At 37.1% G+C, this 17,868-nt stretch overlaps 1 long non-coding RNA gene across 3 annotated transcripts; it reads right to left on the reverse strand.

The window, feature by feature from the left end:
• Positions 1-787: 787 nt before the first annotated feature.
• On the reverse strand, positions 788-7,343 carry LOC135746421 (uncharacterized). 3 transcript variants are annotated; one of them, XR_012337317.1, is made up of 5 exons: positions 7,199-7,343; positions 5,979-6,104; positions 5,695-5,728; positions 2,988-3,056; positions 788-1,785 (listed from the first exon to the last, which is right to left on the reverse strand). It is a non-coding gene; the product is annotated as an uncharacterized lncRNA (long non-coding RNA). The 3 variants fall into 3 exon arrangements; XR_012337316.1 differs by lacking the exon at positions 7,199-7,343 and adding an exon at positions 6,950-7,116 and having other exon boundaries at positions 5,987-6,104; XR_010531546.2 differs by lacking the exon at positions 7,199-7,343 and adding an exon at positions 6,950-7,116.
• Between the last annotated feature and the right edge of the window lie 10,525 nt (positions 7,344-17,868).

A 17,868-nucleotide genomic window follows, 5' to 3' on the forward strand; every position in this document is an offset into this window, starting at 1 on the left:
TGGTCGCAGACTACATGGCAGTTTCCACCACAGAAGACTGGAAGGCCATTAAAGAGAAGTTTTACGACCGCTGGGGCTTTCCCAATTGTGTACGCATATCCACCGATGGTAAGCATGTGCGCATGTGTTCCCTGAGCAACTCTTTGTTGATGTACTACAAGGGCACATATTCCATTGTACATACAGTAGTACTGTTTCCGTATAATCGATGTTGGGAGTTACGGCAGGAGCAGCGATGGTGGGACTCTGTCAAACAGCTCCTTTGGCCAGGCCTTGGAGGATGGCACACTTGGGTTAGCTCTTGCCAAACCCCTGCCTGGAGCTGACCACTTAGGGGCACAGCCACATGTTTTTGTGGGTGATGAGGCCTTTCTGCTCTGCATTAATTAAGAGAGTATTTAACTACAGGATGTCACAGTCCAGGATGATTGTTAAAACACTTTTGGGTGTAAGTACATGTATATTATTTATATATGGCTGGAGGTTGTTTGTTGATGCATATATGCTAGCCCAGACAGCACACATACATCTGGCCGACGTTGTGCCGACTTTCAAAGTTCCATCGGCAAGATGTCGCTCAGGGAGCGTTTGCTCATTGGGAAGATGTCGTCTAGATGTCGGCATCTCGTCGCAAATGCCCTCGGGCCGATGTTTAAACGATGCAATTACAGCCGCTCTGCACGGGCTTTACCGTGCATTTATTTATTAAATTAAACCTTTATTCATTCACACTTATGCAGAATAATGTGCTTCTTTGCAATAATAACTAAAAACAAGTACACCACTGTCAATAACCGTTGCAAATTTATTCATTTGACAAATATAACACATAAACAACTTGGATAAATCAGTAACAGAATATTTACATGTGTCACACATAAATTACATATTCTGTAACTATTATACACTGCTATACTACTGTGTAAACGTTTTACTTACACTTAACTAAATTATTTCTTATACCCTTCAAAATAATATACTCTTAAAGTATATGATTCAATTACGTTTGTGGACAAAAATATAGTCTCAACATATACATTTATTTCAATTGAGAACTAAAATTTAATTTAAAACTTTTTTCAAATTACTTGGACAAAATGATAAAATAAACAAGTAATTCAAGCCCATAATACATAGAAATTTCTTAAAAAATATCTCAGGGTGAGATGTCAAAAAATTACTGAAAAAACCCAAGGGTATATATTTCAAATTCTAGGCAAAGGGTGGCTGCATTTGAAATGCTAAAATATAACAGTTTGGATTTCAGAAGTTTTAGTCTCAAGATAATTCACATATGTTGTACAAATGGGACACGGCCTGTGAAAACCCAGCAAAGTATTTCTTTGTGACTTACTGTTTTCTACATAAAATCATCCTACACAATTCAGAAAACATTCTCTGAAAATATAATCTTGACATATTCAATACTGACTGAGTAAGGTCATGCCAAAGACTGAACTCAATGTTAAATCAGTAAATTCAAACTTTAGATGTCATTAGATTTTAAGACAGTAGCCTGGATTTCATATACAAGGTCACATATTTATGTATCTTAGAAATATATTGTAAATAATAATGTGCATGTACATAACAAAAACATTTAATCATAAAACATTCTCGACAGGTCTTCTGTCTTTATTTTCTGCACTCGTCTCTGCAAGCAGTGCCTTAAAACCTTAGAGGTTCCTCTTTGTTGCCTTTGTTTCCTGTCCCGAACACCGCCTTTTAAACATCTGAACACCACTTCTTCCTCTCCATGGTTCCTCTTTGTTGCTTTAGGATCACCTAAATGGAAACATCCAACAAAAAAATATTAATCATACGATCACATTTTTATATTTAAATTTAGGTGCCTATGGCAAACATGAACAATCGTGTATATTGGATAGATAATCAAAAAGTGGACCCACAAAGCATACAGTACTTTATGTAAGCATATAAAACATCTGGTCTACTGTGTTGTTGCATTCCTGAGTGTCTGGCTGTGCATTATTAACAGTGTTAATTCTTCTTTGCATCCTCAGCTATACTTAAAATGAGTGCTATAGGAGGAATTAATGCAAATGTCTTGAAAATTATACATTTTATTGTTAGAGATATCTAAAGTTAACAGTCACCCACTTGCTTACCACCAAACTGTGTTGAACAAGTGCTTGCATCAGTGTTCATGTAATCGAGTAAAGTATAACCTTATTCACACAGCACTTTGGTCCCAGAAAATATCCGTAAAATTGGCAGACAGGCATTTGTGTGAACGCAAAGATGTTCTGGGATTGTTCCAGGAAAGAGGACCTAGTAACATTACCGTAAGATACCTGGAAAGCCCTCTTTGTGAATGAGACACAAAAACAATGGCGTAGTTTTGAAGTTATGGTTCAGCTCTTTAAAACAAGGGTTTTACAAAGGTCGGCAAACTGGACTGAAGCAGAGATCAGGAAACTTGTCACTATCCACGCTGAAGCAGAGATCATTTAGCAGCACAACAGTTCTAGCACATCAGGTGCTCAAATGAGCTTATATTAAACAAAATACATGTGCGTCATAGCAACAAGATATACCATTCAGCTCTTTAAAACGGGGGTTTAAATGAACATTTACATTCACAATGAGAAATGTCTGCAAACTGGACTAAAACAGAGTTCAGGGAGTTTCAAAAATCCACTTTGAAATTGGGTTAATTCATGTGCATACTAGAACAGCGCATCACGCATTCCATTATAGTCTTATCATAAACAAAAATCCAGTCATCTGCAGAGAGAAATAACCAATAATAACAAACCTTCAGACACTGTGGATAAAACCTATCAAGTGCAGGACTTTAAACACATCATGTGTCTTTACGGCATAAACACAGATTCCGGAAAATCACTGGCAGTGTGAATGAACCAAAAATCAAATGGTCCTGGACCAAGTATGAGTATAATATGAATGGGCCCTTCTTCAATGTATCGTGTCTAACAGATACCAAGTAGCAAAGTTTGTCTCACCTGTGGGCCACAACACTTAGTTCTGTCCTAGTATACGCCTTAGTCCTCGGTCTAGATCTCACCCAAACACTGTAAACGGAGCAGAACAGAAATGTTCATTTGTAAGTAGAAATGATAAGTGGACCCAGATTTGTTCCAGAATGTATTAAATGAAAATAACATGGTCTGCTTTGTCTAAGATAAAGGATAAAATGCACTGTTAAATAAAAGACATTTTAAAAGGGTTGAGTTGTCTGAACCAAGTCATCTTGTTGCTTTGACGTCTTTGTTTTAGTTTATCTTTACCCTTCTGCTTGTTAACAGCACACATCATCAGTAATGTGCAATTATCACTTTATGCATTACTTTATTATTTTATTAATGTTAAACACACCTTCAGGATCGTCAGTGTACTTAAATAGATAAGACTGAGCAGTGTTGATTTACCACCAGGGATTTTGATCTGTAACTGAATTCAGTCAAAGCAACAAGATGACTGTCTGATGACTCGAATGAGTTAAAGGATTACTCCTCCCACCAAAATGAAAATTGACTGATTATTACTTTTTTAACAGAACACAATCAGAGTTATATTAAATCATTTCCTGGTTCTTTACATTTATATATTGTATTTATATTTTTGCTTTATAATGTCATTGACTGGGATCAATGTTTTTCAAAGCTCAAAAGTATATCCATCCATCATTAATGTAATCCATATGTAACCCAGTGGATTAATAAATGTCTTCCGAAGCGAAACAATACGTTTGTGAGAAAAACTATTCATATTTATAGCTTTTAATGATAGAGACAAGACATTAACAAAGTTAAAAAGACAATTTAAATACGGCGGCACGTGTTATCGCATTGGATGTTATGCATCTCATGACTAGTCGTAAAATGAATTGTGATGAAACACAGTAGAGACACATGAGAAACAATGCGATTGAGTTGTTGTAGTCTGTTTACATTACATATACATTGTAACTCGCTTAAAGCTTAAAATATAAAGTTTTTCTCACAAGCCTATCATTTTGCACCAGAAGACCCACTGGGTTATATATGGATCACTTTAATGATGGATGGATGCACTTTTGGAACTTCAAAACATTGATGCCCAGTCAATGCCATTATTAAAGGAATAGTCTACTCATTTTCAATATTAAAATATGTTATTACCTTAACTAAGAACTGTTGAATCATCCCTCTATCATCTGTGTGTGTGCACGTAAGCGCTGGAACGCGCTGCGACGCTACGATAGCATTTAGCTTAGCCCCATTCATTCAATGCTGCCATTTAGAGATAAAGTTAGAAGTGACCAAACACATCAACGTTTTTCCTATTTAAGACGAGTAGTTATACGAGCAAGTTTGGTGGCACAAAATAAAACGTAGCGCTTTTCTAAGCGGATTTAAAAGAGTAACTATATTTTATGGCGTAATAGCACTTTTGGGAGTACTTCGACTTGGCGCAGTAACACCCTCCCTCTCCCATTATGAGAGTGAGAAGGGGAGCGGACTTTTCAGGCGAGTCGAAGTACTCCCAAAAGTGCTATTACGCCATAAAATATAGTTCCTCTTTTAAATCCGCTTAGAAAAGCGCTACGTTTTATTTTGTACCACCAAACTTGCTCGTATAACTACTCGTCTTAAATAGGAAAAACGTTGATGTGTTTGGTCACTTCTAACTTTATCTCTAAATGGCAGCATTGAATGAATGGGGCTAAGCTAAATGCTATCGTAGCGTCGCAGCGCGCTCCAGCGCTTACGTGCACACACACAGATGATAGAGGGATGATTCAACAGTTCTTAGTTAAGGTAATAACATATTTTAATATTGAAAATGAGTAGAATATTCCTTTAAGCATTGAAGAACCAGGACCAGTGGCGGACAATGACTTATTTTCCGAGGGGGCACAATGCAGTGCGAAGCTCATCCCAACATGTATGTAGCCCGTCATGTGTGTGGTTCGTCATTTTAAAATATGTGTTAGGCGTATCACATGTGAATCACGTGTCATTTCAAAATAAGTGCCTGCTGCACACACGTCATAATGGTATGATAAAAGATACCTGCATTATCTCATGCGTAATCAGAGTTTAATGTTAAGTGAATGTGTTGTGTGTATTTTGTGAACGTGAGCATCTCTTTTATCATAAAAGGTTTTGACGCGTGTGCAGCAGGCACTTCTTTTGACAAGACACGTGATGCACATGGTTTACATGATGTAACAAACACATATTTTTGAAGACACGAGCAACACACATGACACTCTGAACACTTATTTTGAATTCGCACCCCTCAGAAGAGCAGTCACGAGCCGCCACTGGCCAGGACAGTATTTAATATAACTCTGATTGTGTTTGGCTAAAGAAAGAAAGACAAACATCTTGGATAACATGGGGTTGAGTAAATAATCCTTCAAAGCTAAAAGTTTACGTAAAAATTAAAATTGTATCATTTACTCACCTTCATGTTGTTATAAACTTGCCAAAAATTCTTTAATCTGATAAATGATGTCAATCATACAGTTGATGGTACCCATTGACTTCCATAATAGGAAAAAGACATTTTATTGAAGTAAATGAGTAGCTGTGTACTTAACATCATTTATCAAAATATCTTGTTTTGTGTATATCACAATAAATAAACTCATGCTGGTTAAGAACATAAACCGGGCCTGTGTGACCACTAAAGCACAATAAAAAACATGTAAAGCTATCTTACCTTGAAAGAAAATTTGACACGGACTACTGAAAATCTAATGAAGGAAAAAGACAAAAAATCATATATTATGCACAAACGTTAAAAACAACATTGCAGTGTAGTGTTTAGTATAATGCGTTTCAAATAAGTAAATTCAACTTATATTATTTGTATAGTATATATCAGTACAGGGACATGCACAAGTTTGGGCACCCCTGGTAAAAAAATTCTGTTAATGTAAACATTTAAGCGAGGGGAAGATGAAATGATCTCCAAAAGTATCCAAAGTTAAACATGAAACGCACATGATTACCACTGTATGTAGTCCAGTGCTGGGATCGTCTGAAGTCCTTGCAAGGGTCGATGTCATCTTTCCATTTGTGTTAGGTCATCTGACAGTGTCAGGATCCAGACTGCAGCTCACATAATTGCTAGTAGAAATAGAAAAGCAAATTGAGAAAATTTGCATGAGTGCTGTTCATAGCTTTTTAGGTAGTGGATGGTTGTGATTATTAAGTTATTTATAACCTGAGGCAAAGGTTAGTGAATGCAATTATGTGCATGCTAGACTTAGAGCTGTTGCTTTTGGTGGATAGAATCAGCGGTGTCAATTTCAACGTCGATAATTAGTCAACATAAATATTGTGTCATCACGACAAAAATATAGCCTTTTCCCCTTTGACATGGCAGATTTAAATGCAGATTAACATTCACAATGAGAAAAATCTGCAAACTGGACTGAAGAAGAAATCAGGGGGCTCGTCACTATCAGCTATGAACATTCACCAGCATAACAAAACAGCGTGTAACACAGTGCTTCCCAATCCTGGTCCTCGAGCACCCCCTCCCAAAAACTTATTTAAAACACCTGATTCAACTTAGCCTCCTTCCAAAATGGTAAACATGTCTCCCTAACAAGCTGATGAGTTAAATAAGGATACATCTAAAACTTTTTGAGAGGGCGTGCTCGAGGACCAGGATTGGGAAGCACTGGTGTAACGCACTCATTTATGATCTTATCATAAACCAAAAATACACGTGTGGTTTCTCGAGAGAGAAATCACGGATAAGCAAACTACAGATACTACGAAAAACCTACCAAGTGCATGTGTGTGAAATCACAAACAAATCTAGATAACTATTGGCAGCGTGAATTAACCAAAATCAAATAATCCCGAACAACTCCCGGATGTGTGCTCTGTATTTTTTCCATAATATGTGTGTGAAAAGGGCTACAGACATTAACCATTCATTGAAAGCAAGTTGTCCATTGAACCTTAAATGTCCTTGTCAGTATCGGGAAAGCGGTCCTGAAACAAATATCCTCGTCGTAAGAGATGTACGGCGTACTGTCTCGACTAAACATATGGAGTCCTTCTTTAGGATCTCTGACTGCCGCACTCTGATGTTGTTCACCTGGCGTGTACATGTAACACGACAACCCAAATTGTCTTCATTATCCCAGGCACCTGCACAGAAACATTGAGAACACAAGCACCAGGGAAGCAGTGAGTGTGTGTCTTACCTACACCTAATGTAGCGTGTACATGCTGGCCGATGGAGGCCCCGGTGATCCCAACATAGGGGGGAGAAGCAGTTATAAGTCGGTATCTCAAAAGCCTGAGGCAATGTGGTGGGAGAAGTGCTGGCTCGTGTCTTCCACTGTCGGTTTGCTGGCGGGCATTGGAGAGAATCTCATCTGGATTGATCGCATCCTAGATGTACATGCCCTGCACAGAGAAACAGATGGCTTAGTACCTCTATGTCCTATCTCCGATAAAACTAATATGACAGTATGGTAAAGATCAAAAACACTTAGGGTTAAAGTCAAATAATAAAAATGTTTGTAACAGCTGGTTAAAAACAACTTACAGCAAATGATGTTGTGATCTGTTTTGCAAAGACATAAAACATAATAATTGAATATTACAGATTAACATAAATGATGTCCAGTTACACCCACTAAAATGTCTTGAGGTGTCTGTCAGTGAAATACTTACACAGCAGTGCCAATGACCTGTTAACACACAAGAAGAGAGGAAACATATATGTGGGAAATATTAGCTAAGGAAAAAGGCAAGAAATTTATTCAGTCATTTCCAGCCCTTGATGTGTTTAAAATCCACAGTATGGCAAATGACTATGATATGAAACACCTGTTCATTAAATCACTGTACATTTCATACATCTGATATACAATAACGTAAATCAGATTGCACTGTGCATAACAAAATGGTTGTCAAAAAATCTGAACTAACTTAAATAATGTCAATGTAAACATCTTTTGTTTGTTTTGTTTTTAAATTTGCTGCCATTGTAAGCACTCAAACTATCATACAGATCATAATAATACACTTTATACAGTAACTAAAACTGCCAGAGCATCATAAATATATATAGAGACAAAAATCATATTATTCACACTCACTAAATGTGTTTAAAATGACAATTTACCTCAGACAAGATATTTGCTAAATCTTTTCTAACAAACGGGACAGAACAATTAACCATGTTATGTTGATCATTTAAACATCAAACAAACACTCACAATGAAATGAAGCAACAAAAATTACTATGTTATTGAACTCAATTATATTATCATCGATAATCATCCTCATATTTTTCCTAAAATTTAAATTACCTCAGAATACTTCCAACTGCTGTTCAGAAAAGCAATGGCCATCTGCCTATATTAAGTTCATCGTTTACATAGCAACAAAAACACAATACTGAACAAGTGAAAGGTATTTAGATTGATAAAAATAATGGAAATTATAATCTCTATTAAATAAAACATTTTAGCAAAAATGCATCAAATCTAAATAGCGCTGCTAGTACTACAAACGTTATGACTTTATTTGCTGTGCTGTAGTAGACGGAGTGCCTTATACTAACTTTTAAGACTTTAAATATAAGATTTTTGTCGAAAACTTACCTGAACCACGTACGTCTGCGAAGTCAGCTCCCGCATTTTTTCCTTGTTCATGGCAAGACGAGACTGGAGTGGCTTCTCTGGGTTAAGGAATATATCGCCATCTGTTGGTTTGGCATGCTCATGACAATGCTTCATACCGGGGTTTTGCGTGTTCGAATTGACGTGGAATTGTCTGTTTTTTTACGAAGGAGGGGAACACAAAACAATGATACGTGTAAAACAAGCCAATAATCCCTTATTTGTACTCACTTTCCCGAGTTACCTTTTCTCTAACTTACTTGAGTATTAACGGCGGCTGGCAACCAGCGTATGTACATTACTACCCCCTCCTGCTTCGGATTAATGGAACTTCTTCTTCTTCTTCTTTTGAATTTACGGCAGCATAGACGCATCACCGGCGTATTACTGCCCTCCTCAGGTCATTAAGGGACTCGGTTTAGCCTTTAAATCCTTGCGTACAGTCCAGTCTTGCGCAGAAACTTTATAAAAATCTTTATGGACTCATAATCCTTTGGGTTAAGAATAGATTAATGGAACTTAGCAGCTGTGTGTCATTAAAAGCAAAGAAAGCGCTGCTATTTTATTTATTTTTACTTTTATTGTTGAGAATTACCCCACTGATTGCTAGTTTTAAAGGCTGTTAACCACTTCAGTACTCTGATTAGGGAGGAGTCATCAGATTTCGCTTTTATTTATGCAAGTTTCAACCTTGTACACATGCCTGTATTCAACTGAGGTAGTTTCTGTAATAAACAAATAAGACATAAAAAATAACCTGTCTACATACGGATTCAACCGTATTACAAATGAAACATCATGAACTCTCATATATACACTAAGCAAGGATATAAACTACGGAAAGAAAATTATAATAGCATAAACACGTTATGCAGCATTATTATAGCAACAGATAACAAACTGTAGAATAAAGGATTATGCCCATAATAAGAAGAACTAAACATATATTGCAGGTATTAGTGTTATAAGCCCCCGTGCTAACGCAAGTGTTAGCGCGATTACACTGATAATTATACAGATCACGAAACAGCGGCAAAACTGGCGTAATGCCAGAAATAGTTACGGTGCACACAAACATTAATCATTAAACATAGTATAATGATATGAACTTACTGTGTCATAAACTTTAACTTGCACTGAAGGATGCTGCACACGAGTGAAAAGCTTGCGAACTCTACGAAAACTCCAGCTAGTATACTTTCGTAACAGAGAATACCACACTTACGCTAGAAACGTATATGCTTTAAACTATGCACTGCGCATTTCACGTAACCCAACACATTAACGAGATAAGTTACGTACAATAATAGATAAACCATAAAGAATTCGCAACATGTATATTATATTAAAACATTTACATTTACTTAACGGATTCCATTTTTCTTCACTTATTATCATTTACTTAGTTCTTGTACATACTTGATACACCCATGATGTCGCCTTTGCTCTGGTGGGTTGCATAGCAAAGGGAGGAGTAACTGGACACGCACCAACAGAGAGAAGCGCGGCATCGGCCTCCGGTATAGTTATCCGACCCAAAGCCGACGTAACAGACAAGCTTGATGAGCGGGAAATACCGTTGACTTGACTGAAGATTTGGCCGATGCCTGGCCGATACTTATTAGATGTTTCAGATAAGGAGGCCGACGTACGCTCTTGAGCCGACGTCGGGCAGACGTACGTGTGCTGTCTGGGAGATTTTTCTACTCACAATTCCTATCTGAATTAATGGACAGTATGGATGCTACGCTAGCTACTTGATGGTGAGGTTTGGAGGATTGTTACATTTGATTTATAATATAAATATCAATAAAAAAAAAAACTTTGGAGAAAAACCACTTTTGGCACACTTGCTGCCCAGTGGTGCATGTACACTCACCGTTCCATTATGTGATCCACCTTGAGCACGCTAATGTAGAGGCTTGTGTGAAAGCCCCCGCATCCTGAACAATTTAATGCAGAGGACATCAAGTGCCAATGTGCAGAACATGCATAGAGATGCTGAAGAAGCTTGCGTACTTCAGGTCATCAACAGAGCAGGGAGCAACCATTCTGCACAGGAAGCAATACATGTGAGGGAGACATTTGCCACATATTTCAGTGCTGAGGGTGCCATTAACTGAAGATCCCCTCTACAAGTTTAAAACAAAGGCTATTTTAAAGCCACCCAAATTTGAATACAAAGCAAATATTTTACAAATGTTTCTTGTTTTGTCTCAAACTCACAATGAAAATATACTAATTACACAAAAATAATGTTTCACTTATCCCATTTATCTTACACCAAGTCTCTTTTCAGAACATAATCTATTTTATTTTTAAACAACACATAAGAACATATAACTTCAACATGTTAAAACAAACAGCAGAAAGATGTTATACTAGACTTTGTAATGTAATGTATCCTGACAACAAGAAATGCCATTAAGACTTGGAATGTGATATACCATGAATGGCGGAATAAAGATGAAAAATATCATAGATCAGCCTATATATATTAAACTTAACTTCATCTCGCATGGAGAGAGAGACTGAAGCTGTGGCAACAGGCTACGGGGAAAAGGGTCATCAGGGTCACTTAGGGGAGGTGGAGGGGATGTTTGAGGGGGGCTGTTACTGTTTTCTATGGAACTTACCAAACATCTTTCAAAGGTACTAAGACCCACCATCCTGGACCTCTTGCCTGTCGGCTGCATTGTGGCTTGCCCTGGCTGGGGGCGACCTGACTGACTGGCACCTTAGATGGGTTGACTGACTGGCACCAGGGGACTGACTGGCATCATGAGCTCTCTAGCCCCCTAAGACATATTGCCACTGGTAGCCCTGTTCTCCATATACGAGGCTACAGGTAGGAAGTTCATGATACCAGTGTCCTTGAACTATCCATGGCCTTGAACTATCTGCTCCTGCACCACTGACTCTCCTTCACCTTCTGAACTTCCCGCCTGTACGCGTCTCTTAAGTTTTTCCATTTTCTTTTACATGCTTCCACTGGAAATTTAGACAGCAAACATGGTCAAATGCTGACTTGATCACTGAAAATCATACATTTTAAGCCTGATTTATAGTCTTGCGTAAGTTCTACGCCGTAGCTATGCCGTAGCCTGTGCGTAGCTCTGCGTAGCCTGACGTGCACCTCGCAAAATTTTTAACGGCACGTCAGGTCTACGCGGACCACAAGCACTGTGATTGGTCCACCAGAACCCCTCCCGTCAGGTAAAAAAACTGTGTCATAGGTATTTCCGTTTGCAACGGTGAAAACAAAGAATAGCCAAGTTGAGGAGTGATTTAACTCAAACTACAACAAAAGTCGCTGTTTATTTACTTCCATCATTGCTGGTCTTCTCAAATCATACACAACAAGTTGCTGTTTCTTCTTCGTTTGTGGGTTAACCTGCCAAGCTTCTTCTTTGATGGTCGCGCTGCTACTGTGGTTGTATGCGTGGATACAGCCTACCAGCGGTCTGCGCGCGTGTTTGCACGTCGCTGCGGACGATGACGCAAAAGTATAAATGAAAACCGACGCGAATCCTACGCCGTCGCGGCTACGCCGTTGGACCTACGCACAACTATAACGAGCCCTTTAAAGTCATACCCTAACTGGAGCCAATGCCCCATAATTACAATATAATGGTAACACTTTACAATAAGTTTCATTAGTTAACAACATTAGTTAAAATGAACTAATCATAAACTGCAATTATACCACATTTATTAATATTTGTTAATGTTAATTTCAGCATTTCCTAATACATTATTCAAATCTTGTTAACGTTAGTTAAGGCACTGTGAACTGACATGAACTTACAATAAACAGCTGTATTTCTATTAACTAAAATTAACAAAGATAAACACCTATTTAACGATAAAATGTTTAAAATCTGATGACACCAGTGTGTTCCCCATCCCAAAAAACCACAAGGTGTATCCAAAATTTTACACTTTTAACTTCTAATTATGAGAAATATACCAATATACTTAGCTATACAAGCTGTTACAAAGTGTGTGCACTTGTAGTTATGCCGCGTTCCAGGCAACCTGTAAACCATAAATCTCGACTTCAAAACCACGACTCACAACTTTGAACTGGGAGTACATCAATCTAGTACGAGTTCACGGGTGGGAAGTCACGGGTTTGACTGACGTTTCAGTGCACTTTCATGGGTAGAAGGTTGAAAAAAACACGGCTTACAGGTTGCCTGGAACGCGTTCTCCCAGTTCCGAGTCGTGAGTAGTGGATTTGAAGTCGTGATTTACGGAAACAAAAACCTGCCTGGAACGCAGCATTATTCCTGGGTGGGTTGGGGGACATGTTCGACTCCTGCGTTTCTGCTGTCTGCTGTGAATCATAGTAAATATGGCCGTGAATGGGTTTCAAGCATTCCGTTTCAGATTGCCGCCGGCCAATGAGCACACAATACATGAGACAAATACATGAAACTGTAGACAAAAACATCAATATTACAAATATTATGTAGCCTAGTTATTATATTTTTTTTATTCAAGAAATGTTTTCAATATTGCAAACACAAAGTTCTCCAAAACTTGTTCTCCACTGTCCGGCCGGACAGCTTACATTGGTTAACTGCTCTCGTCCATTCCCTGCTACATTTGAAAATCCACCTCTTGCTCATGTCTCCACCCCATCGCACACCACCCCGCCCCTCTCCTGCCTGCGACAAGAAATTTGTGTCAGTGTATGGTAGCTAGCGGAGCAGCAACATCTCACTAATGGAAAAAAAACTAAACAACAGCAGCAAGCAGCCCCTGCTTGTCCCTTCAGTAAAGGTTGGAAGAAAAAGGAAGTCGGTTGAAGAAAGAGCAGAGGTTAAAAAAATGTGAAAAACGCCGGACTCTAATGTAATTTATTATTTTTGGAAGTCTACACTGTAGTATTTTTTAACCTAATAAAATGCATACATTAAAAAAGTGATGATGTTTTTTTTTTGACATTCTATGGTTGTTTTTAATTTGCAAAAAATCTTTGAATAAGCTGATTCCTCATGTGGATCCCAGGGTTCGGTCTTTGTGGTGGAAGTATTGCTTCATCCTCCTCTGCTACATCCACTTCTGTGTCAGGAAGGTTTGCCATTCTGTACATGTTGTGCAAGGCAGCTGTAGCTTTGATAAAATGAGCAACCTTCTCCGGGGAATATTGGAGGTAGCCTCCACTATTGTAATGGCATCTCCATCTAAAAATATAAAACATGTTTTTCACTAAAGCCATTTTAGTTGTCTGTTTACATTAAATTATCTCTATATAAATAATATTTAGAAATACCTGCTCTTCCAAGCTCCAAAGAGACCCTCCTGCCTGGACCTACATTTTTTATGTGCCTGGTTGTATATGTAAGCAGAATAAAATATAATAGACAATATTGCAAATAAAAATATTACTGCCTCATAGGCGGGGGGGGGGGGGGTGTCGGGGGGACAGGACCCCCCCATCTGAGGGTTGTCCCACCCTAAAATATCATTAAAATATGTGTATTAAAAATAATTTAATGATTTATAATACTTAAAATTGTTGTGTAAGAAGTAAAACAATACAAATGCAAACGGAGCAACAACAAAAAACGTTGTAAACATTTTGATTCCCCCCTCCCTTGCCTCACAGTGGTTTGGTCCACTGTCAGCGCCACACAGTCGGGTGGTGGGGAAGTGTACGGAGCCGACGCGTTAATCAGCTATATACCTACAAACCAACGTTTCCCATCACTTATCAGTTTAACCTCATATTGTGAGGATTTTGTAAAGGACGAACCCAGATGCAGACAGGGGATGAAGTTGATAGATAATTTATTAAACTAATAATAACAAGAAAACAAAAACCCACGAGGGGGCAAAACAGAACAAATGAACAAGACACTAAACTGACACTAAACTACACAATTAACAAGACAAGATTACACAAGACACAAAAATACTATTTGATATAAACTTACAGGAAACAGGACTGGAACAAGAGAGAGACAAAACGCACGTGAAAAGAACATCAAACACAAGGACTTTAAATAGGGACAAAATAACTTACATACACCTGGAAATCATTACAAGTAAGGGATCGGGGAAAAAGTGACGAGACCTGGGAAATGCGTGGTCAGAATAAACCAATACTAAAATCACACATTTCCCACATAAAACATGGTACTGCCAGGACCCCAAACACAACGACTAGATATAATAAAACACATGATTTCAGATGGGTCCTGACACATATGTTTTAAAACTGGACTATTTGAACATATAAACATGAACATATTTTGTTTTATGAGAACAGAAGCAGATAAACGAACAAGAAAACATTTTTATGCATTCATGCAAAGGTGAGGCAGAGCTGAAAGTAACAAATTACATTTACTCACGTTGCTGTAATTGAATTTTTTTGTGTGTACTTTTACTTTTTTGAGTAGGTTTAAAATCTGTACTTTTACTTTTACTTAAGTATGTTTTGTTTAAAGTATTGTAGGCTATACTTCGCTACATTTTCATAAATCATATCCGTTACTGAGTAAAAAAATAAAAATAAAAAGCAAGGTGATAAAGAAGCGCCACGGATGATTGATTGATGGGCTGGGGAACACGCAAAAAGAGCCATCCCTTACGAAAATTAACCATGGTTATATTGTGGTAAAAGCGTAGTAACCATGGTTTTTTGGTGTATTGATTACTATCAGCAAAACCATGGTTTTACTACACTAACTATGGTTTAATTATGGTTTTTGAAAACCATGATTGTCAAAACCATGGTTATTTTGTAGTTACTATGGTTTTACTACAGTAACCATGGTTTTTTGGTTTTAACTGTAGTAAAACCATGGTTAATTTTCGTAAGGGATGGAGAGGGACGAGACAGGCGCGAGCTAATGCAGACCCTCAATTCAGTTGTTATGAAAGAAACCCCTGCCCATTGATGCGAAGCGTTTGTTTCAGTCAGGTAGGATTCATGCTCTTCAGTACGGAATTGCCGACCGGGTTTTTACCGCTAATTTGCACGGCGCGTTTTTAATACATGCGTATTATCCTTCGAGGTCTAGCAGCTTCGCCTCAAGTAAAACAACTTAAGAACGTCCTCGAGAATGCGCAGGTCATTAGACATTGCAGAGAGGGAGAGAGCGAGAGATAGAGAGAGAGAGATTGAAAGACATCAGGTACACAGGTCTGGGAAGCTAGAATACAATAAACGTGTAAAGGATAAAAGTATATGGCACTCATCTCATTATATGCGCATTTAAACTAGGTATATAGTTAATAAAAATAAAATAATGTATGTTACAGATGTGGCCTTTAAAAATGCGCGTCTCTGAGAGCAGAATGCCGCGGAGACTTCCGAAATTCTGCGAGATCCCGCAAAAGGGGGGTTCGGTGGGGGACGCAGGAAATATAAAAACCTGTAGAGGGCAGGCGTGTTTCATGTAGGCCATACTGACGACAATGTGTGTGCACGACTTCATGCTTAGCGTATACTGTATGATATTGAAGTAACATGACACGGATTATCAATGTTTAGGCGATAGACTTTGATGTCATACAAATGCATGCTTTTTGGCAAACATTTTGTTGGCGAAGTTTTCTTTTGCCAGTTACATAAACAGTCACATATTCTTCATAAAAATCCGACTCAAACGAGCATCATTTGTCTTATTTTTTCCGTGTACTTACAGTAGAAGAGACGTGATGTATGATAATCGAGTCTTATAACAAAATAATTCGCGAAGACCTTTGAAGAGACCGAGCGCATTTACGCAATAATATTAACTAGTTTATCTAATTTTACATTTAGTTCATTTTTGCATCTGAACGTTTTAATAGCTTTAACACATGGTTGTGTTGCGCTTTTCTGCATTACTGAACAGTAGGCTACTTTTTATATTATCATGTTTCCCTTTACATGGTATGAAACACGATAAAAAGTATGCAATGGTGTTTAATACATTTCACTGAGAATTTGTATAATATGTTATACTTGTACTAAGGAAATAAAATCATATTGTGAGTGTAAATATTCATAAATTGGAGGAGTTTCTGAGGTGTTTGTCGTCGGCAAAATGCGCAGTTTCTTTGTTGCTGATTAAAAACCGTTGGCTATGTGATTGTTTAAAATTGACATTTTTTCTACTTATTATTAATTTATTTTTTGCCTACATTTACTCAAATAATATCAATGTGAAAATATAAGTAAATCATACTTCAAGTTAGGCGTAAAACTTACACATTTTTGATGTCAAATAGAAATAATTTGAAATATGCAATTATTACAGTTTTAAAAACTTAAATATATTACTCTGACCTTTTTAAATATATTGACTAAAATAATCTGTAAATGTAATACTTATATTATTAAGGCGTATACATCAAATAATATATATTTACATTTTACACAAAATATCTGTTCTATTTTAAGTAATTTATTTTTCAACTAAAAAAATCGCATAACTGCATTAAGAGATTTTATTAAGTTACTTTAATCATTTATTTTAGAGATATTTACAAAGCCACTGAATCATTTTTAACAGTGTGTACATTATGACCTTACGGTAGACTATTATTAAATGCATTTAAGTAAAAATATGTAAAACTAAATAAAAAAATATATCATACACGGACTGTATGTAAGCATACGTTTTCTTGTTCGGTGCACGTGGGTTTAAATGCCGTTTTTCTAAAGAAGAATTTTAAAACTTTATTGGTGGTAGTTGAGAATAATTCCTTTTTCCATTTCTAAATCATTTTGAGCGCAATATAAATATATCCTATTGTTATTCTTATTATATAAGAATACGCAATTTTTACAACATTTTTAACATATAGAAAATATACGTTAAGCATGTTGTGTGTATTTCCTAATTACAAGCTTTTGATGAAATTGCACCAAAACTAAACGTGCATAAAAACATAAAAAAGTCATTTAAATAAGCGAAAAATATTTTTTGCTCAAAATGTTGAATATAATGTGCTATTGCTGAAAATTGCCCATCTCTAAAGGAGAATATTCATTTTTAAAGTTGAAGAAACAAAAAGTACTGATAAGCATTCTCAAATATATATATTCTGCAAGCACTCAGTTGAGAAGAATTCCTTTTTCCATTTCTAAATCATTTTGAGCGCAATATAAATATATCATATTGTTATTCTTATTATATAAGAATACGCAATTTTTACAACATTTTTAACACATAGAAAATATACGTTAAGCGTGTTGTGTGTATTTCCTAATTATAAGCTTTTGATGAAATTGCACC

The sequence above is a fragment of the Paramisgurnus dabryanus genome, chromosome 9 (genome assembly GCF_030506205.2).
Source record: "Paramisgurnus dabryanus chromosome 9, PD_genome_1.1, whole genome shotgun sequence".
In the NCBI taxonomy this organism is placed as follows: domain Eukaryota; kingdom Metazoa; phylum Chordata; class Actinopteri; order Cypriniformes; family Cobitidae; genus Paramisgurnus; species Paramisgurnus dabryanus.